The sequence below is a fragment of the Watersipora subatra genome, chromosome 9, assembly GCF_963576615.1.
Source record: "Watersipora subatra chromosome 9, tzWatSuba1.1, whole genome shotgun sequence".
NCBI lineage: Eukaryota > Metazoa > Bryozoa > Gymnolaemata > Cheilostomatida > Watersiporidae > Watersipora > Watersipora subatra.
Window position 1 is genome coordinate 3,976,682 of NC_088716.1, and position 23,340 is coordinate 4,000,021.

Consider the following 23,340-nt stretch of genomic DNA (forward strand, 5'->3'; position numbering starts at 1 on the left):
CGTTTTACAGATAGATATGCAGTATGAATTAGTTTTGATATTATAATAAGAACAATACACACAATTAAAAAGATAAAATACTAATAATATCATATTACAATTAAATGACATTAATATTGTAATTTTAAATATAGATTAATACAGTCGTATTAGGAGAATACTAGAAAATAACCGGAGTTACTACTACTAATACAAGTGGTTCATAAAATAAATTACTCACGTGCTTTGGTGACATGTGGAGTATGCAAACAGGTTAGAAAACATGTCGTCTTTGAAATGGCGAAAACAAAGGCAAGAGTAAGCAGGCGAATAAATAAAGTTTGTCACATCCAGCTTCACCCAGTTGCTCCACGCCCGGTGAAGGTCTGGTCTTTTCTCTGCTCTTGGCTAAGAAAAAAGGTGCTTCTCAGCTTGCCAGCTGCACAAACACGATGTGGCGCGTTAGAGATTATGACGAATTAAAATTAACAAGTTTAATACGAGAAAGCGTATCTGTTATTTGCGATAGATCAAACTTGAACTGAAACTAATATTATCTGATCATGTGACTTACAATTCCCGCCATATGGCGCGAACAACTTCTACAGCATTTTTCGACCATCATAGCGATCCAAAAGGCTCATCATTTTTATCAGAGGATGACATGCAACCGTTCAAGCTAAGTTTAAAAAATTAAACATATTTTTATGCTATGTTTTGAGATATCAGTGCTCAAAGTTGCAGGATTACGATGCCGATAAAATAGGCGCGTAAGAACAATAGACATGGTTTTTATTGCAAGCAAGAAGTGTATTTGTGAAAATAGTTCGACGAATAAGGATGCATGAAAGTGTAAACATAAACCATCTCCCACATATACGTCACATTTTAGCCGTTTTGGAAAACGAATCCAAACTAGGGCGGTCTCGTGTCGCTGCGATTTTCTGTTCAATTTTGAGCTTTTAAAAGCTTGTAATCACATTTCCACATATTTTGCACCTACAACACAACAGAGTAAGACATGGCGAATCTTTTGATACCTAATAACTGTAATGTGAATTTTGTTGCAAGTCACACTTTAAGGTCTGCTTGATGGCTAGATAATGGTAGGCATGAATAGATGAGCAAAATGATAGATAAAATCATATATCTATAGCCATTACCTTGCCTGCTTTTATTACTAGAAATTCCACTGTCATACAGCCCACGACCAAAGAGATGGCCAGAGATACTGGTAAAAAAGTAAAGGGTACTGATGGTTGAGAAATGCGATATTAGCAATCAAATGGCTCTGCAGTGCAATAGGATAACTGCAATGGTAGCTGTAATGTACTGGGTGTGGGTGTTATTATATACAACAATAAGCAATAATGAATGGAAAAGATGTTTATATTTTCCCCCTGCAATAGGAGAAATGCAATATTGGCCAATATTAGAAGTAAAATGCACTGATACTCTTAGAATAATCAATTTTATTAATATAGTAATAATAGAAAAACAATACACAATTTTGATTAAATTTCAAAACGTAATAGGTAGCAATATCGAGAAGTGGTATTTATATAGGTTTTTAAAAAATTTATTTAAAAAGTGTTTGGTCATGACAAACAACAACAATGAAAGGAAAATATTACACGTTTATATCTCTCCCTTGCAATAGGAGAAATGCAATGTTGGCCAATATTATAAGTAAAATGCACTGATATTATTAAAATAACCAATATTGTTAATATAGTAATACAGCAATAATAGAAAACCTATGAGCGTTCATGCGTCTCGAAGATTTCTGCAAACTGCAGCAAAATAAAAGTTGTTATTAAAGTGTTATAAAGCTGTAGGCCTAATTTACTGTAATGTATGTAATTCAACAACAATAAAGAAATATGTTTATTATAACTCTGAAATGCTAAATTAGAAGTAAAATGGCAAGCTACTGTGTATTATACACAGTTTGAAAGTTGGTTGCGTTGAATGTAGAATGGTTTTGATAAGCGATCTTTAACAGAAAGCGAATAAGAGTATTCACGCGTATAAAACTGTAGCAAAATAAAAAATGTTCTCGTCATGAAGGGGCGTTGTAGTTCGGCCCTAGCTTGTACATAAGTTGTAAAGAATTTCGGTTAACGTTTCAAATAATGAAACCTTCGGTGATTGGACAAAAAACACAGGCTGATAAACTGTGTACCACAATTTCGTACCTGTAAATCGGTCTACGCCTCAAACGGTCTACGTTTATTACAGAAACGTTCGAATAACTTCGATTACAAGTGAAAAATGCCATAGACTGATGAAATGAGCACGGTTTTCTCGTGAAATGCGCACTGCTAAATAGTTCTACAATTGGTCGCACGGCTTTATTGGCGTTTCAATTTTCGGTCTTAACTTTTATTAAACCGAGCTTTTCAAGCTTTTTGTGGCAATTTTCGTTCAAATTAATCTGTCTATTTGTGTATAATCCGATCAGATGGGTAAGTTTTAAGATATTATCGTTGGTTTACAAAGACTTGGTAACATATTTAAATAGGTTTAATTGTGTTTTGTATCGTTATTATACTTTAACGACTTTAAATTCCGATGCTTAAATTTTTTGATGAAATTTCATGACGAGGGTTTGTCTCATTGTTGATGAATAATTTTCGTAAGTTGTGTGCGCATGCATTTATCATAAAACTCCCACACTTCCGCTCCGCTCGTGTGGTCGTGGGATAAGACAGTATGAGCTATAAACTATATGATGATGTTTTCATGAAATCGAATAACAACAAGCATACTCATGAGGCAAATCTGCACCACACCTGCACCACTTGACGGCCTTCTAGTATTTATGAACAAATGTGCAGATACCTATCGTTTGGTTTTTTTGACACATCTGACGATCTATCATAACGAATATAATTGCCATGACAATTGTATATACCTTTTAGTAGATATAACGCTATACCTACATCAGTTTTTTTAACAAATGTGTTGAGATATGTTACTGTTCAATTTTAAATTTCGGGATCTTACCCAGCTTGACACTTCATGTTATATATAATTTTTATGTGGTGTAAAGCAAAAATTTTGCGTAAACTTTTTATGCTCTCTGAAATTTACGCTATCGGGAGTAAATGGTTTATTATCATGTTATAAGAGCAAACGTCTACAGTGTAATGAAATAAAATAGCTAACACAACTCGACTGTTACTAATTTCAGCTTGATCACAGAATCAAAAATGTTGTAAAACACTTTCATGACTATACTTCAGCACCTATCAAATATGTTTGCTAGCTATCCATTGTTGCACTTATTACATACCTTACAAAGCAACCAGTTGAGCAATGCCTCCTTATGTCTAACTACATACCAGTGCACAAAGTGTATACTGTCTTCTTGATGGAGTATCCCCATCCTGCAGTGTTCCTAGCTCTAAGTTGACACTCTGTAGATGTATATGGTTGATATCCACATATGGGTATACGGTTAGTGTCTCCAGCATCTATCCAGCTACCACTGTCACACTTGAACTGTCAGGATATGATAATATCATTACACTATTATCCTACATTGTTGGAGCACCATAACATCGTTTGAAAAAAGAGTATGAAGAGTACCTAGTCTACGTGATATGTTTGACCTATATATTTATACTGCAATCTAAATGTATAAGATTATTGGATACAATTTTTCGCTTTTGTAGATCGATCTATGAAAAACTAAGTTTGTAGAGTTATATTTTGATATTGTACCTAAAACTATATGGCTTTTACAGCTTGTACATCTCCAAACAAGCGCATAACTAGCTTTAGTAACACCGATTGCGTTGCCAGCAGCCAGGAAAAAGTAGCGGATAACATTTTTAGCTGAGCTAATGTCAGCATAGTGATGACCTAAGATATGAGCTGAAAACACATTAAATGCTTCATCCTTAAAGTTCCAGGAATACTTGTAATCACATCCGTGCAGTTTGCATTGTTTAGTTTGAAGAAATTATTAACATCGCTAACATAGCGGCTGTATACTCTGAGAAAGAACTGAACTAATGTAAAATCTTTGATTGCTGTGTCTGGGAGAAGCTGACTCGATGAAATTTTAGTTTATGACAGCAGTATATCTTCATAAACCTATTTTTTTGTGAGCAGAATCTGAAAATAATTTTGCGGAAACAAAACATGCTTTTTGGGAACAGGAGTTTCAAAATAATTGTTTCATTTTTTCGCACTGGCAGTCCGAAATGAAAAAAGCTAAAGTTATTTTATGACACCTGAATTTTATTTATTTCAATTTTTTATGAAGCTTGAAAAAAACTAAATAAAATTGAGATAGGTGTGGTTATATCCATAAACTGATTCACATGACAAAGCTCAGTACAACGCACGCAAATTTAGAAATCAATCTAATAGATAATATTTTTACCTGATACTGAGTGATGATTCCTCCAGGAAACTCTGGTGACGTTCTGACAAAATTCACACAGTAGGGACTTTCTGCTGTTAGTGTTGGCTGATTAGATTTAAACTGAGGCTCTACATATGAAAGTAGAACATCATGCGTTCAGGCTATCATTTTTATAGTGCATCAAAAACAAACATTAGAAAGCAGTTAGAAGAACTGCACAGAAATTTAAAGGTTTACTTGCAACAAAATTCGCCTTACAGTTATTTAGTATCTAAAAATTCACCATGTCTTACTCTGCTGTGTTGGAGGTGCAGAATATGGAGAATGTGATTACAAGCTCCAAAAAGCTCCAAAACAAACAAATAATTGCAGCCATCACGAAACTGCCGTATATTAGAATCTCTTTCTAAAACGGCCTAAATGGGACACAATTGAACAAGATGGTTTCTGTTTACACTTTCATGCAACCTCATTCGTCAAAATATTTTCACAAATATACTTCTCGCATTCAATAAAGCCATGTCTATTGTTCTTACGTGTCTATTTCATTACCATTGTAATGCTGTCATTTTGAACACTGATATCTCAAAACCTACGCCAAAAATTCATTTAATTTTTTAACTTTAGCTCAAAGCAGTGCATATCATCCTCTGATAAACATGACGAACCTGTTGGTCACCTTAGATAGTAGAAAAATGCTTCAGAAATTATTCGCGCTGTTTGGCAGGAAGTATGGTTCACATGATCAGATTACGACTAGACGATTAGACCAAGCCGAAACAAAACTGTAAACTAGGGAGCATGTATATTTGGTAAAGGCTCTTCGGTAAAACGCAGTGTTTGTCAAAAACTAATGCTACGAGAAAGTTTATATCTAGCCTTTTATTGGTCTTTCAATTTGCAAGAAAACATCATGTGTCAAAACAATAACCAAATGGATTGATTATGTCAGAGAAATAAACGGATTTCGATCTACGGCGGTTTTGTGATGGCAGCAATTAACTCTTTGTTTTTGAGCCATTAAAAGCTTGTAATCACATTTCCACGTATTTTGCAGCAACAACACAGCAGAGTAAGACATGGTAAATCTTTTGATACCAAATAACTGTAAGGTGAATTTTTTTGCGAGTCAACCTTTAAGAACTAGTATCCTCACTAAAATAGATAGTTTCTTGAAAAATATAACTTTTCTCGTTATTTAATAAGTTTAAACAGAGCAGTAGATAGTAAACTTACTAAGAGGTTCAGATGTTCCATTTTTGTTTGTTAATGCAGATGGACCAGCAGAGTTGACAGCTCTGACGCTGAACTCAAATCCTTCATCTCCATCCAAATGGAACACTGCAGTTCTTGTACTTTGTTTAGCTGACAAGGAACCTTCATTTATTTTGAATTCATAATCCAATTCATCGTAACAGTTGGCTTTACTTGGAGCCTAAAAAGCAGCATAGAAAATAGAAACAGCTAATTGAGAAATTTACCCTCTAGCAACATCACTGGTTTATAGCAAAGCTGTTTAAGAACGTTTAAAAAAACTCACACTATGTTAAAATATTGGTACAATATTTTAACATAGTGTGAGTTATTAGTTATTAGTTATTATTGGCAAACATTAGTTTTTTGCCAAAAACTAATAAGTATGATAAAAATCTCTACTCTATTGATGCTAAAGCACTTTGAGATAGTTTAAAAGCGGTTAAAACTTATTTTTTTGATTTTTGTAATAATTATCAGAAAAAATATGTACAAACAAAGAAATGTAGTTTAACATTTTACGGTAAACAACTGATCTACATGTAATACCTTTGCTAAAAAACTATAAATAAGGCACTAATACGTTCAAATTCTAGTAAATAAAAGCAAAATATATAAAACACAGCATAAACTATCAAATCTAGTAATCTAGTTAATCTGAATAAAATCTATAACTAAAGTTCTACCCTAAACATGATTTTCAAATGGCTACTAAATAAACTTGATGAGTAGTATCTCTTACTTCCCATGATGCAGTGTATTTCCATCTCTGTCTACCGTTATGTTGAAGTGTGAGGAATAGATAAGAAATTGTCCCAGGAGTTTCAGGTACTGAAACATAGAAATTGATTTCAAATTACTTAACAAACCTAAATTTGATGAAGATGCAATTGTTAGTATTAGAAAAATAAAATGAAAGCAAACTACAATAGTAAACCCACTAAATATCTCAATCAGATTTAGAATTTGATGTAAAATCTATTCAGAGGTTTAATATATATTTTGCTTTTGAAAGTAATTAAAAGTTCAAATTACTCTACCTGATTATGATCTTTTCAAGCAGTAATTAGTCAAGTAACTAGTAGTTACAGCAAAACCTGTATTAGAAAGCCACCTCTATTTGATTGCCTCTATAGGAGGAAGATTAAAAGATTGAGTGCCACTGATTAATTGAACGTCCCTTTTATTTGATCACCACTTTGACATTCGTTGATCTTCGCGAACAGAAAGTGAACAATAAGTGATCACTAGCAATGATCAGCAGCAAACACTTTAAAAGAGGGAGTGTTTTATTAATGACTCGATTAAATTGATAAAATTAAAGATTTGCTGTTTCTGTTCGAATCAAAGTCTGTTTTTTAAATTTAAAGCATGACAGTTTCATAAGGACCAGTGTAAAAACAGTTAATAATCGTATCAAGCTAATAGTTGTTCCTTTTTAGCACAGTCTTGATACTTTGATAACAATGATTTAGCATATACAATATAATCTTTACTACTGTTTAGAGTTTGAATATTTTGCTTAACACACGTGTGCAAGGTGCAAAATTACACACAGTTTCTCTTCAGTTTCGCAAAAGTGTGTTATAAATTTCAAAGAGTAAAAGTTTTGCTCTGCTAAAATGATTGTAAGGTATAAATATTTTGTAATGTAATACTAACTAGTTCAGCAGTGCAGAAAAATAATTGAGTTCAGAACACACTGTGAAAGGTATTGAACAGCTAGGCCAAAAGGAGACAAAGTGGTTCCAAATAAAGGCAGCAATATGAACACAACCGACCGAGCGAATGATGCAAACTTTTTTTTGTTTTTAAAGTGTTACTGTTTTGTTTTTGCATGTAATTTAATTATGGTTTATTTGTGCCACTTATTATTGAATATACATTTGTAGTATTTGATAGATGATTATTACATAATGTGTCAATTTGCAGATTTATAGCAAGTTATTTGTTACATAATTACAGTTATTTAAATGGCTTACAATGACTCAATACTCGTAACTCATTTTCCAATGCACATAAAAATTTAGTTTTGGCTTCAAACTGTAGCAAACATCTCAATGAGAGCAATGAGTTTTTATGAAGCTTTTTTAAATGTTTATACAAAAAAATGTGTTTTCAACTTGAATAAATGAAAGTTTTAAAGCTTCAACAAATTGCAAAGCAAAGCACAAGCTATAATATCATTGCAGTTTAATCACAAGCAAAAGATATCAAGTATAGTAAATATATTATTTGGGTTTTTCAGCGCATATTTATTTAGAGATCTTTGACAAGTTTGGGGTAAGTTAGCAGATTTATTGCATCCAAAAGGGTTAATGTTGCTCCACCAGAAAGAGATTGCAAAATCTAAGCAACATTTGCTTTGCCTTTATAAGGGTTCAATTTAGCTTTTAAAAATTCTAACGAGCTATTTGAAAAATGCAATGCCAGCGTCTATTTAAACGCTATCTCTATTTGACTGCCAATATAAAAAGGGTAGGAAAATAGAGCATGACATTCAAATGAAGGTTTTACGGTATTCAAACTCATTCGGTAAAAAACTGAGTAAAGAAACATTGAGTAAAGAAACATAGCTAATGGCAACTAAACTACCTGCCACTGGATAAGCTGTTTTAAATCCTGAGCGAATGTGCAGCATAACAAATAATTTTTTTCAACAAATAAAAAATGAACAAATAATTTCATTTCAAAGTTGCTTCTAGTAATGACCACAAAGTTTACTGATATCATGAAGTCATATATTACTACTTGTATCTTTGTAACTAACCTATGCAGTCTGTATAAAGAACAATAGAGGGAGAATCTCCAAGACATTTGACTTCTTGCACAAAACACATGATGGTGAATGTGTATAGCTTTCCAGGTTGAAGTCCAGTGAATGTCACACTCAGCCTCTGTGAATCTTCAGTATGAGAAATGGTTTGACTGTCAACGGAATCACCCACTTCTACAGCATATCTGAAATTTTACAGAGAACAATTGCTGATACTAATGAGTTTCAAGACTCTTTTTAGAGTGATCATTTGACCTACATATACATGATTAAAGATTGTATACACTGAATAACTGCTTAAAAACTTTTATGCTGTCCTTAAAATGCTCACCATTTGTATACATATAAATTTTGAGGCTGAATCATATTTTGCTCAATGTGGTTAGTGTAATTTTTTTCATTAAAGTGTCAGCCAAACTTTCTAAACATAAAAGTTCAAAACTTTTTTGTTAACAATTGCATTGGATGCAAAATTTTCATGCTACAGCAGCCATCTCTGATAACTTCACCTTCAGGTGTCATCATTTAGTAGAGTGTCTCACCATTGGTTGATGCCCAAAAAATAGATCGTTGGAACCGTTGAAAAAATGAGAAGAATCTGTTAAAGCACATAAATATGATTTTGTACCCTCCAATTATATATTTTTAGATAAGGTGAAAACTCACTTATCAGGTGGTAAACCTCCAGTCATGAGTTGATTCCATGGTAAGAAAGAAATTGTAATTGAGTTAGATGTGGTCTCATCTGCTTTCAAATCTATGTTCGTGTCCATTTGTGGAAGTACTGCAAAAGAACTTAACTTTTCAAGGAAAAATTGAAAAGATAAGCCACCATAAATTGAGGCGTTATAAGAATGCCTACCAATGTAGAACTATACAACATGGTAATAAGAAAAAAAAGTTGATAGCCACAAGAAGAGCTTTAGTAGGCTAGTATACTAAGCAGCTATAATTTTTTATACACATACATTAAGATGTAAATATCTGAAAATATCTCAAAAACTTATATAATTATAGAGCCATCTTAAAGATATATCTCTACAATATAATCTAAGTGACTAGTATGCTATATGAGGGTTCTGGGCCCTTTAGCACTTGACCTTTGTACTCAATGCCCCCAAATTTATCCCTAGTTTGAAAAAGATAATTTAAAATATGGAATATACGGGATGGAGATCTATAGCACTATAAGCCACCTCCATATAGCGTACTATACTCTAGCCAATTTGTATATTAAACGAATCTTGTAATAAATAAGCATTGATAGTAAAAATGTAAAAGGCACAGAATTTAAAGCAACCACCGAGTCTATAATCAAACTACGTGTAGCTGCATTAAATTTAACAACTCCTTGTACAATTGTATCAGTCAACTCCGAGCCAACTAAATACAACTCGTATATCGTCACAATTTGTAATGATGATAACGAAGAACTAAAAGTTTTTATGCAAAAAATATATAGCCGATAACGCTACGCATAGCCAGAGATTTGTATACAACGGCTTGCAACAAAAATCTGAAAACAGTGGACTTACTTATTACTCTGTATTGTGGGCTAAACATAAATAAGTTACAATAAATGATAAATGGTCGAACAAAGCTGGGCATTATATTATATGTAAGCAACTAGTTCAGTTCAATCTTATTATTAAGCCCAAACGTATAGGGTATCGCATTGCTAGGATAACTATAGCAATGCGTACGCTGATAAGTGATACTGTTTAAACGTTATACACCCGCTTTATATGTAGTCTAGTGGCTAGTCCTTGACAGGTAAAATAGAAGCAATGCCGGTTCAATAACCTTCATGACCTGAAAAATAATTTTCAATCCGCGGAAATAATGACCTTCAAGACTGAGATGTGTTAAGTTAACCTTGTGTTTATATAAAAAAATGAAACGTCCTATTTTAAGTGTCAAGTATGTAAACACAGATTAGATAACAGGCTGGCCTCTTTTTATGACAACTGAATTAACTCTACAGACACCTTATTTTTCCTATGGATAAATAACAATTTATCGACTCTGAAAGCTCCACAACCAACTAAAGATAAAGTCTTGCTTCAAAAAACATCACTGGAGGCCAAGAGAGATAATTTACTGCTGAAGTCAAACAAGCAAAATAGTGACACAAAGTGGGTAATAACTATTATTGAAATAGTATCTCTATGATTGTTTATAGACTTTTATAGAACTTTGCAGCCATATACGATTTTAATTTTAGGTCTTTAACCTTAATTTAATTTTTAACTGCTGCCAAACCTAATAACCAATATATAAAGTTGCGTACTATAAATGATCAACTCAATCAGTATGAAGATATGCTGTGCGGTACACAAGAAGATGAAATAATAGCAAAAGAAACTAAAATAGGCAACATAGTTCAAGATCATCAATACCTTTATACACAGTGACAAGCTACTTGAACACCTAAAAGCCACCATCAACTTTTGAAAGAAATATTGATCTTAAGCAAAACTATAGACTTCTGCAAGTGAGGTTAGACAGACAAAAAAGAACGGTAGTTGTATACAACACAAAACTTGATAACACTACGGGTTTAATTAAAGAGTTAATTATATAGCTAAATACCCTTGAAAATAACATGTTTGATACCACAGAAGTGTTTATTGACGAAGAATATTTTGATGTGGAGGATGTTGGACAAAGTTTTATAATTTATCACCTTGTATGTTATAATTGTACACCTCACAGCATATCTATGATGTAGTAATAGAACAATATTGATTTATATACTGAATAGACTCTGTAAAAACTAATTAAAAACGTATATTATCAAATTGATTTTAGGGTATTAAATAAATCTTTTATAAAAATGGCAGCATCCAATGTGAAGCTACTAAAGTGAAGTTTAGTGGAAAGGGTTAAAACTTTGGGCATCCGCAGATACAGTAGATTACAAAAAGCTGAACTACAATATATTGTTAACAATACTTCTGTACCGCTACCTCCGACATTAGAAAGAAAAACAGTCCGCGAGTAAAAATTGATAGCTAGCGATTTTGATATAAAACTTCGTGAAATGAGAAAACAATAGGTGATAAACGCTATTCTACAAGCAATTGATAGTTTTGATCAAGGCCTGCAGCAAGTAGTGGTTAATGAAACATTATGAGATGTCAGTACAAAATTAATACTAGATGTGAGATCTTTCCGTACGAGCGCCATTGATGTATTAATACAATCGATATGCCCACAACTAATCATGAATATTATAGATCGGATAAATATAGGCAAAATGTTCAGAATGAGTATAGAAATCTAATTTATTCGATAAAATGTTCATAAAGCGGTTAGTGGCTTAATAATATTACCAAAATCTATGGATATTGGTATGCTTATAAATGCTCAATTAGACTCAATTAAGCACAAAGTAGACGTGTATACAAATAATGGCTCTGGTTGGACTATCTTACAGATTTTGAGTGTCCATATGAAATTTTATAATTATCAACTTTCAAAGGTGCTTTGTATGATCCGACACCGAAAACACTAGCTAGTAAAAAGGTGGTAATTAATGTACAAATGATGATAACAAATGCTTTTTTAGGCTGTGTTATTCTGTTTGCATCACAAGCATATAAAAGACCATCACACTCGTGTGAGTAAATGTAAACCTTATGAAACTAGTTTAAATCTCTCAGAGTTGGAACATCCTGTTGAAATTAATAAAATACAAAGATTTGCAGACAAAAATGGTTTAGTTATAAATGTTTTGAGTGGACTAAAATACATGAACTGAACATTTTGCATATTGATAGCAAGCTGTATAAAATAGAATTACCAGTTGTAAGTCTTTTATAGTATAGAGAGCATTATAGGTTGAATAAAAGTATATCAGTGTGGTTTTATAAACAAACTAATCACAAAGCGAAACAATATTGATGTTGGAGATGTTTAAACCACTTTGCTTGTGACAAAAAATTACAAGATCACATTATAAAATGTTTAGAGCAACACAACAGTACATGCAAAACTAAAATGCCACCAGTAGGTTTTGTAATAAAATTTTCAAATTTTAAAAACATGGAAAAAGTTCCCTATGTAGTATATTCAGACTTCGAATGCATTATACCAGATAATGCTCGCGTACCTTGCGGGTTTGCAATTCACTTGATAAACTCACAAAGTAAATCTTTTAGATTTCAACTTTACAGAAGAAAAGACTGTATGAAACAATTTTACAAAGAACTAAATGAAATTGATCGCCTAGTACTATCCATAACAAAAACCCTTATTATAAAAACCCCCCCATAAAAACAAGAATTTCAAAAAGCTACTCATGCTTGTATATAAAGAACATCTTTATTTGATGATACCAAGGACCAGCTCACTTCAAATGTGATCTGAAACTTTGTAATGTAATCTGAGTTTTGAATAAAATTTTAGATGTTTTTCACAATTTTTGAGGTTATGATTCTCATCTCATATCCAAAGTTTATAATGGAAAAATGGATGAAGATGTCATAGCCAACACGGATGAAAGTATATGTCAATTACCATTGCCAGTAGATTTAAACTTAACGACTTGCTACCATTTTTAAACAAAGGTTTTGAAGGATTGGTAGCTAATCTCAAAGACTTGCCCCATTTGAGAGCAGCTTATCCCGATCATCAAGAGCTTTTATCTAGAAAAGGTGTTTATTCATACGATATATGAACTCTTTTGATAGTTTTAAAGAAACATCTCTACCTCCCGAAAAAGCTTTTGAATCTTCTCTCTATAAATACGCCGATGTTAAACAATCCGATTATATACACACTCAAAAAAAAGTATGGCAACAATTAAATATTAAAGATTTGGGTGAGTATCACGACTTGTATGTGAAAACTGATGTATCGTTGCTTACGGATGTGTTTGAAAGCTTTCGAGAGGTAGCATTGGACAATTATAAACTCGACCCTTGCCATTACATTACATCTACTTTTCTAAGCTGAGATGCTTTGTTAAAAAGGATTGGTATTCGACTAGAGCAATCGAATGATGTAAACATGTACAACTTTTTGAGTTGGGTATCAGCGGAGGAATATAAACATGTGGATCTCTGAGATATGCCAAAGCCAATAATCTCTATCTTAAAGACTACGACACAATGCAGTTAAAGAGCTCTATAATGTACGCAGATATGAACAACTTGTACGGATAGGCAATGGCTAAAAAGCTTCCTACTCATGGAGGTCAACGGGTCGGTAAAAGAAGTTGGCGATAACGAAGGTTATGTCGCTGAAATAGATTTGGAGTATCCTAAATAATTACTTGATGAACACAATGACTTTTTAGCTGCTCCCGCAACGATCATCCCTGCAGACTATTCTAATTATGTGATGTCACTAGCTGAACAATATAAAACTCTTATGGGTGAAACTAAAAAGCTTATACCCAATCTAGCGGATAAACAGAATTATGTGGTACATCACTCAGCACTCAGAACTTATTTAGACATGAGTTTTAAAACAAAAATAAAAACATAAAATACTAAAATTTAAAGAATCGACATACGTATATAGAGCCGTATAGCAAACTTAATACAGACCTTGGAAAAGAAGCCAAATCAGATTTTAAAAATGATTATTTTAATGTAGGACGAGTTCTTAATTTATAAAATAGTTTTTATCACATATTTTAATGTTGTGAAACTACACTGGACATTTTTTCTGGCTCCCAAACCAGTCATTTTTCTTTGACAAAAAACTTTTTAATGAGTAAATCTTGTGAATATATGTTTCATCATTAATTTTGCTAGTTGTTCTTTAGCTTGTTTATTTACTGTAGTTTTTTTCTGTTTGGTTGCCTGCTCTGGCTATTTTTACCCTCTGTTCCAAGTGGTTATTTCATCATACGACAATAACTTTGAACCTTCGGCATTATCAGCTTTGTACCTAAACTGTGGAGGTGATATCATTAACCAATACTAGTAAATATTGCTTATTTGTTTCTCAGTCTCAGCTTTCTTCTCAAAACACACCCACAACTATTGCATGAGATGTACACCTGCCAAGACTCCAAATGAATCTTTGCTTGGGAGGTGTGTCTGGCCACTTTCTTTTAAAACTATGGACATATAGGGTAGTACTGTCTACTTAACCAGTAACCCACAAAACATAAGGAAAAACATGAATAGACATAGTCCTTGTATTTTTCGGACCACAATCGTGCAGAAGAATCACAAATTTCTTTAACTAAGTAACTTTTCATAACCAAAAAGTAAGAATAGTGAAAGCCTACTCGGTAATTGTAGCTACTTTCTATACCATACCATAAATTAAACAATGATTCAGTTTTTGACCAAAAACCAAGAATAAACAGTTTTTTGGTATATTTACTTTTAAACTAATAAAAGAAAAATGGTACATGAAACATAAAACATTTTTATGAAACTAGCAAACTTTCAACAGGATTTATCTGTTTGCTACTTTGTTGTAGACCAGCTCACTGTACATTGCAAAGCCGAGACTTTTAAAACTCTCATTTTTCAGTTTCATGTTGAAACCTATTCATACATGATTTAGCTTTACCATTGGTAGCCTTAGTTCATTGTTATGTAGTTTTTGTCTGAACAATAATAATAGTGTTGGTATTTTTATAGAAAGCTGAAATGAGCATTGTCAGTTTTGGTAGGGCAGTGTTTAAAGACTGTTTCAAATAATTGGTATGTACAAGTTACTTTAGATTAAGCTGTATGATAAATCATCTTTGTTAGACTCATGAACTAAATATGCTGCATATAAATATAATTCAACATTGAAATGCCAAATAGCATTTAAACATTGGCCAACTAGGTAAAAAATGGCCAAATAATTTTTTCTAAGCAGTTTGTTTTTAAGTTGAAACTTAATAATACTTAGATCTAAAAAAAAAGCTTTTGAAAGAGAGAAATATCCAGTGTTTTACACTAAAACTTCCTGGCAAAATATAACGCATAATATAATAAATTAGTTTTTCAAAATTTATCACTGTCAAACTAATGAGTTTTATTTAGCAGTATATGAAAACCTAACGGTTGTGCACTCACCATATCCGTATACTTCTACTTGTCTCAGCTCTATGATAGTTGTAGCTGTAATGAAAATACTAAACTGTCTAGTGAGAGGATTGAGCCGGTATCTATCAAATGATCTTGTGTACTCCTCTCCTAATGACTCTCCACTGAATGAGCAGGTATTCCAGCCATTGTTATAATTTATATTGGGGGTGGAGTCAGTGTTTGTTGGATTAGTGAGAAAGCAGACAAACTTTAGTCTATTGGCTACAACATGGTAAAACACTCTAGTTAAAAGTTTGTTGTGTGGTGTAGTGAGTTGTAAAATAGACAAAACTGGTGGATATGACTGATCTTTGATATCACATCATTGGTGTCTACTAATGAAATGTTTAACTTGATACAAAATTGATGTACATTTTAAAAAGTCGAAACCAGGTCTTATTTTAACACTTTTATTGAGCAGAACTTATAGACTTATTAAAAAAACTGAGATATTTCATTTGCAGTCCTAAGGCTTCATTGTACTGTGTTTTACAAATTCATTTAATGTACCATATTTTCCGAACTACTAACCGCACCTCTGTATAAGACGCATCTGCTGTATTTGTAAAAACCAATAATAAAACAATACACGGGACATACCTTTTGTATAAGCACAGAACTCATAACAGTGCTTTTTAACACGGCAGCAAATTTGTTGGTTAAAACGGAACAGTGCCGTTTCGGCACTGTTCCGTATTAACCGCTGATTTTTAACCCAGTGCCTAACGAAACAGTACCGCTAGGCACTGTTTCATTTTTTTTTTCATCGCTAAAGGCAGGCTAAATGGAGATTTCGGTTAGTGCCCCTTAGCAGTGAAAAAATACTACAGCATAGCCACAGCCTCTAAATAAACCGCATAACTTAAAACATCTGAAAAAAGTAGGGGCTAATAGCCCAAAAATACGGTATACGTGACCTAACAATAAAACTGATTTCTGTAAAACCAAATTTGCTTCTAAGTCATACTATTTGTCCCTTTACTTTTAAAATAATGAAAGAAAAATGGTTAATTAACCATAAACAGTGTATTTTTATAGTTATTTTAGCAAACTTCCAACAGGATTATATTTATCTCTTTGCCATTTTTTGTAGACAAGATCATTGTACATTGCAAAGCCAAAACTTTCTAAACTTCCAGTTTTAAGTTTCAAGTTTGAACCCATTCATATATGATTTAGCTTCTTGATCGGTAGCCTTAGTTCATTGTTATGTAGCTTTTGTCTTAACATTACCAATGGTGTTAGTATTTTTAGAGAGAGCTGCAATGCAATCTGCAAATTTTGATAGGGCAGTGTCTAAAGATCGTTTTAAATAATTGGAATGTATAGGTGACTTTTAAATTAAGCTATATGATAAATCATCTTTGTTATACTCATAAACTAAATATGGTGAATATAAATATAATTCTTGTAGCATTGCAAAGTCACATTTAAAAATGGACCAATTAGACAAATAATAAACAGTAGGTTTGTTAGGTTTTAAATTATTAACACTTAGAGTTAAGAAAAAAAGCTTTTGAAGGAGAGAATTAGAAATAGAAATAACTGATAGACAGTTTACTGATGTAAAAATAATTTAGTCATCTTTTTATTTTTAACAGTTTGGTTCTTTTAACTATGTTTTTCCTGATGACAACTAGATACAGTAATAAAATAATGAACTGTTCAACTGGATTGCAGCAGTGTGCATTGGGCATCATATTTTCAAATGGACAGATATGGTTTTATGGGCTTAAATAAATGTTCATTGTACTCACTTTTTTCAAATAATCTTAAAACTGTATATTAAAAAAATCATACAAAAGCAAAATCCATACCACAAGGATCATTTGCGCATTTTCCATTTCTGACATAAACCTTGGTTTCTCTAAATAGGATTTGTCTTCCTAAATCAACCATCCACCAGCAATTCCTACTCTCTTGAGTAGACGAATGTTTAGTAAGATCACTATCAACTGCATTAGATGCTGGATTGGTAGCGAGTGACGGATGTTGAGAGCACTCTCTCCCTTTCGAGTAGATGTAGTCTGAAATATTAAGATAAATCAGTTTTATGCTCTTGTGTAGATAGAACTGCTGTAGATATAACCCCAACTTTAAAAGTATTTTCAGACATGTCGGTTGATGGGTCTCAAAAAGGGAAACCAGAAAAAGTGGCTTCCTTGCTGCTATAGGGAAGCCACATAACAGATGTAAGGTTCTCGTGACAACAGTTTGAAAGGCAGCATCGATTGCTAAATATTATATTTTACTGTCAGCAGACTCAACAGTTCAAACCACAGCTGAGCAATATGAGTTGCGAGTAACGTGAACAGCCTTTTGTGATAAGGTCTCTTTATCACAGCTGGCAGACAACTTAGAGACTGAGGCTGACCGACAGCCCAGGTGCAGATGTATTGCTTCTGGCATGGCAAAAATGCTATAGTTTGTAAAAACTGTAAAAAATAATTCTACAGCAGTGATAGTAATAAAAATGAGGAACAATGTGCACAGTTCGACAACCATGATGAAGTGTGGGAAAACGGCTGGCAGAAAGCATTGATAAGCAACTTCCCTAATCGGTCAATCAAGAAGAGGTGTGGGGAACTGGCTTGCAAAAAAATGGATGAGCAATTTGTTTAAATAGACAATCGTGAAAAAGTTTTAGGAACTGGTTTGCAGAAAACATGGATGAGCAACTTGCATAATTGGTCAATCTTGATGAGGTGTGGGAAAAGAGGCTTGCAGAAAACATGGATGAACAACATGCATAGTTTAACAATCGTGAAAATGTGTGAGGAACTGGTATGCCGACAACTCAAATGAGCAACTTGTGTGATTGGATAATCAGGACAAAGTGTGATAAACTGGTTTCCGGAGAACAAAAGAAGCTATTAAAAGCTTTCAATGGTTCTGAACATTCAGAATTAAGTTGATCCTGGTTGATGCAAGTCCTAAAACAACACATTGTAGTTTTACACATGTACCTAAATAAAATGTGGATAGTCTGGCCAGAATATATAATAGTTTAACACATTCAACGCTGAATTTCTCCATTTATTAGTGGACAATGCTGTGCAAAAATACATAGACTTTGTGCTAATAAATCACTTTGTCTGACGGGCAAAAAAAGAGATTTACTGACAGCCAATTGTGCAAAAATTTTTAATGTCATGAAATCATCTGCATAAAGTATCTGCAAGCAGCACAAACCTTTTGAGATGCTAGTTTTCAGGAACTAGTCTGTGTTTTAAAACCAAGTACTATTAGCAATTTGACATAAAGGCACTGAGCGTATGCGTATGAAATGACAAAATAAAATGACGCAATGACAGAATTGATTTTATTAAGATAATTTGTATATTATATACACATATGTATGCACACATAAAATTTAAATGTATGGTTCACCTCAGCCAAAACATAAAATAAATTTGGAAAATGATCGTTAACCTTTAAGAAAAACTTGTGGGACACTCAACTAGAAAAAGTGTGCATTCAGTGAAAATGGCACAAAGTTAATTGGTCATCTTATCATCAAAAACAGTATTCAGCCTGATCCAAATAAAAATGCTGCTTTTGCCAAGTGTTGCCTATGTTGAATTTTGCAAACGCCTCGTAAGTTTATATTGGTAGCGAACTGTCGGAGAGAATTCACACGGTCTCTAGCTCAGAATACTTCTGCTCTTCATGAATTCCTAAACATGCAGTATAAATGGTATTAAACTATTCAGCATCAAAACAGGTTTTATTTTGTCAACCGAATCATGACTTCAATGCCAACCTTTGTTACCTTTAGACGTGAAAATGAAGACCGTGTTGTTTAAAGATGCTTCATTGTTTGGACTGAAATCAGCCTTCTTGCAGCAAAATGCATAGAGACTTGCATTCAATAACTTATGCATTTGGTTTATTGTTGAAAACTGGAAAATGTTAAACTCAAATAGTTGATCTAGCAGTTTATTGAGCAGGTGAAACACTCAAGTCGAGCCTGTAACAAAACGTATCTAAAGGGATGAGTCGCCTTTTGGCTGCTCAGTAAATCAGACAAGCAATTTCTTAGCTTTTTTGAGGCTAATACTTGTATTCTCTGAGAGGCCTCAGTGTCTGATCCTTATGAATTCAAGAAGCCTTTTCACATCTCTAGTCTTCTCCTTGGTGAGGGACCCTACTGGCTGATCTTAGTCTGCCGTGACGTGCTTTGATACACGACTATAGGCTCATTGTTTGAGTCCAGGAAGCCCTCTAGCTGCTCTTCACCTGTCTTTAAAAGTTTTTGTTCGTAAAGTATTCATTTTAGAAAAGTATTACACTCTCATTGATCAAAATCAAAAGCAACAAGGTTAAAGGGCTGTGATTGGCTCAACTTTTTGTTTTTTTCTCTCGGTATTACTACACCAAAATTGTATGGGAGTGTATGAGAATAGTAGGCATTCTTTTAAGACACGCTTACCAATTGTACGAATCAGATTTTTGAATTGTGCCAATTACTTGAGTCGAGTCTTGCTGGCCTTGATGCTTGGGGCTGTCCTAATGCAAATATGCAAGAATGCAAAGATTGTCTACACTAGTGTCTATTTTTTGGGCTCCTCTGGAGGACCCATGGCGTAGCGTCTCAGCTTCTATGGCTGCAGAGCTTCTTATTTTCGAGTGGGCAATTTTAGCATTTTTGGGGTCAAAGTTATGACTTTTTGTCTGTCTGGCCTCCTTGATAATGAAGCCTGTTCAAACCTATATCATGACTGGAACGGTCTGAAATCCTCTTAACAAGAATAGTAAAACCTGAACTGGATTTGGCTTTGAGTAGAGCTTGGTCCCTTTTGCTCTACCAAAAATGTTTGAATGAGTCAGGCTTTTAGGACCTAGTATAGTCCCCCAAATAAACTGAAAGCTTCATTCTCATCACCATGTTTTGCAATTTGTTAGTTTGGTACTTTTTTCAACTGTTAATCAGTCTTTTCACAGTCAATGTTGGTCTACCGAGAATTTTGGTCGGCGCCAATTCGTGAGGCAATGACTAATTGTTCTGTTCTTTTCAGAACAAGACAAAGCATCTGCTTGTTATGCTGTGGTTTCTCTGACAGCTGGCAAACAGAGTGTGTACCATTTGAGCGGGTCATTAGTTGAAATCCAAACTTCTAGCACTCTGTTCTGCTGTATTCAGAAAATTGGCCAGCTTAGTGCAGTTATCGGAGCTTCTCACCCTTGACTCCAGTTTTTTGATGGTCCACTTTTTTCCTTGTGAGAGTGCTCAGTACGCAGTGATGGCAGTTATCAAGCTTGTGGCTTTCCGTTTTGATAACTCATTGCCAGTGTCATTTTGAGTCTTTAGTCAAGCTGTGTGACTAAGTCCCAAAGTGGTCTCGACTGGCCATGGGCTAAAACTGAGCTCAAGAGCTCACACTGATGGCAGTCTTCATAGGTCTGCTGGCTTGGTTGATCAGCATTTCAATTAAGTAACCTGGCCTAGTTTTAGCATTAATTGGAACTCTGCCAGGATCTTTAATTTACCTTGACACTTGATTAAATGGTTCCTTTTTCCCGCACAACCAGCTGAGTGAAGCCCGATCAGGTAAAGTAGAAACATATAAATACAATCAAAATCGTGCCAAGGTCGTAACTATGGCCTTAAATTTCTTCTACATGACGGAGTAGTTAATCTCAGCAAGCTACAAGGTTTTTGGAAATAGACATTTACCTTTTACTATTATTCCAGGACTGAGGAAATACTGCCCTTACCCGGCATCCGTTCTCACCTGTGTCTAGAATATATCTCTGACATAAATTGAAGTATCCAAAAGGGAGTGCAGAAAAGATGCATTAGTTTATAGCCCCAAAAGCATCCTGCTCCTCTTTCCATGATAACTTCACTCCTTTTCTTGTCAACTCTTGGTTACAAAGCTTTAGGGGTATCAACCATAGTATTCTACAATGCCAAAAAACTCTGCAGTTTCCTCAAACCCATGGGAGTGGGCCACTTCCAGAGCACTCTAGTTCACCTAGAGTCTGTAGCCATCCTTTAGTTGCTTTTCAAATAGCCTAAGTAGTGCACATGTGACAAGAAGAGTTAGCACTTCTCTGGCTTGAGTTTAAGCCCAGCTCTCGTAAGCCAATGCAACATCTCACCTAACAGTTGCATGTGTAGAAATCTAGTGCAATGACTATGATCTTGTCCATATAGAGTAACAGCGTGTGCCGATCAAGGTTTTCAGTGTAGGTTCATTCAGCTTCTGGAAAGTTGCTAGCAGATAAGTCAGCCTAAATGGCTGGACGTTCTACTTCCATAAGCAGAAATGGCTTGCAAACTCAGACCTTTCCTGAGTAGGAGCATTTAAAGGCACTTGCCAGAAGCTACTGACCATATCCAGCATACTAATGGGTTTGCTGGCAGTGATTGCATCAAAGCCATCAGTAATCTGTAAAAGTGGGTGGGCAGCCAATTTTTTGATGGAGTTCAGCTGGCGATATTCAGTACAAAATGGCAACTTTCCGTCTTTCTGGACCAACATCACTGGGGAATTCCAGATGCCTTCAGCAGCTCATTGATCCTTTTGATGTGTAGTTCTTGCATCTGACATTCTGGTCTGACATCTTCCGGTTTAAGCTGGTGGAGAAGTTGGTGTTTAGACTGGGTCTTTTTTCAGTAGATTAGAGTGCTCCCCTGTTAAAATTAAACTCATGTTTCCATCTGCTATTCTAAATGCAGCTTGGTAGGGCATTATCAGCCTTTCTAACCATTCAGGTATTCCAAGCCTTGTACCACTCCTTTTTGCTGCTCGGAACAGGTTCTTCAAGTGGGTTGGCACCACTGCCTTTGAGACTTTTGCCCAGAGAAAGGAGGATTTCGGAGCAACTATTTGTCTGCCCTAATGGGCAGCATTTTTAGGTAGTGACACAACATAGAACAGCCATCTTAGACCAGGCCGCCTTCACCATGTCTCTCAACATCCTGAAGCTATATTGGCAACCATATGACATCTTAGAATGGCCGTCATGCTCCATCAGCCATATGACTGTATGTCGCTTTTTTTCGAGCGCTTTTCTCACACCTTAAGGTAGCCTGTCAAACAGTTGCATGCTCAGAAAATTTGTAGTGCACCTATTTTTGAACAGAAACTAGATGAACCAACCATCGAGGTTTCCAAAAAAACAGTAAGTCATATACTGGTGTCATTTTAGAGTCTGTGATCAGATTGCTTTCACCGGAGCTGTTTTTGCCTTGGGGAGCAATGGTTATTGTTCTGAACATTTCTAAGGTTGCCAATGTTGATTTCTTGTGTGTTCATTGTGTGTTCCCATTGGGTCCATTGAGTGTTCTATTTTTTTCTGGAAACTGTGTCGGTTTTCCTGCAGATGCCAAACTTACTTTCCCAGCTGCTGCAACAGACCTGAAGTGCAAGCTGGCTGAAGGTTTGGATCTGAGCCAGTGCTGCTTGCTCAGTTGATACCTTTTTGTTGAGCTAGATGGCAATCTCTGGACAATACCTAGACCAAATCCTGCAGAAGCTCAGTGCCAGTTTGGACCATGCCACATTGATCAACCTGCAGGTTGGCATGAACAGTAGGTGTTATGGCGTGCCAGAATTTTTTAGTGTGATGCCAAACATGGCCTGGCGAGGGTCTGGTGGGACCCCTTAAGCTACTTTGACTGTCTGTTCTACCTAAACAGCACACTTTTAAGGTTTTTTCGTAAGCTCCCCTCAGGGTACTCAGTTTAGACTAAGCTTTTTTAAATTAGAGGCCAAAATGAAGCCCTTAGCGCATCAAAGACAACTTCTACTTAGGTGGCTTGCTCACAGTTTTTCACCTTTTTCTTGGGAATCTTATAGATATGTAGTAGCCTGGCTGCCTCTGTTTAGCCATCAGCCTCGCTTACCGTTTGGATGTGACTTATGAAATATTCCATCTTTCGAGCTGGCATACCGATG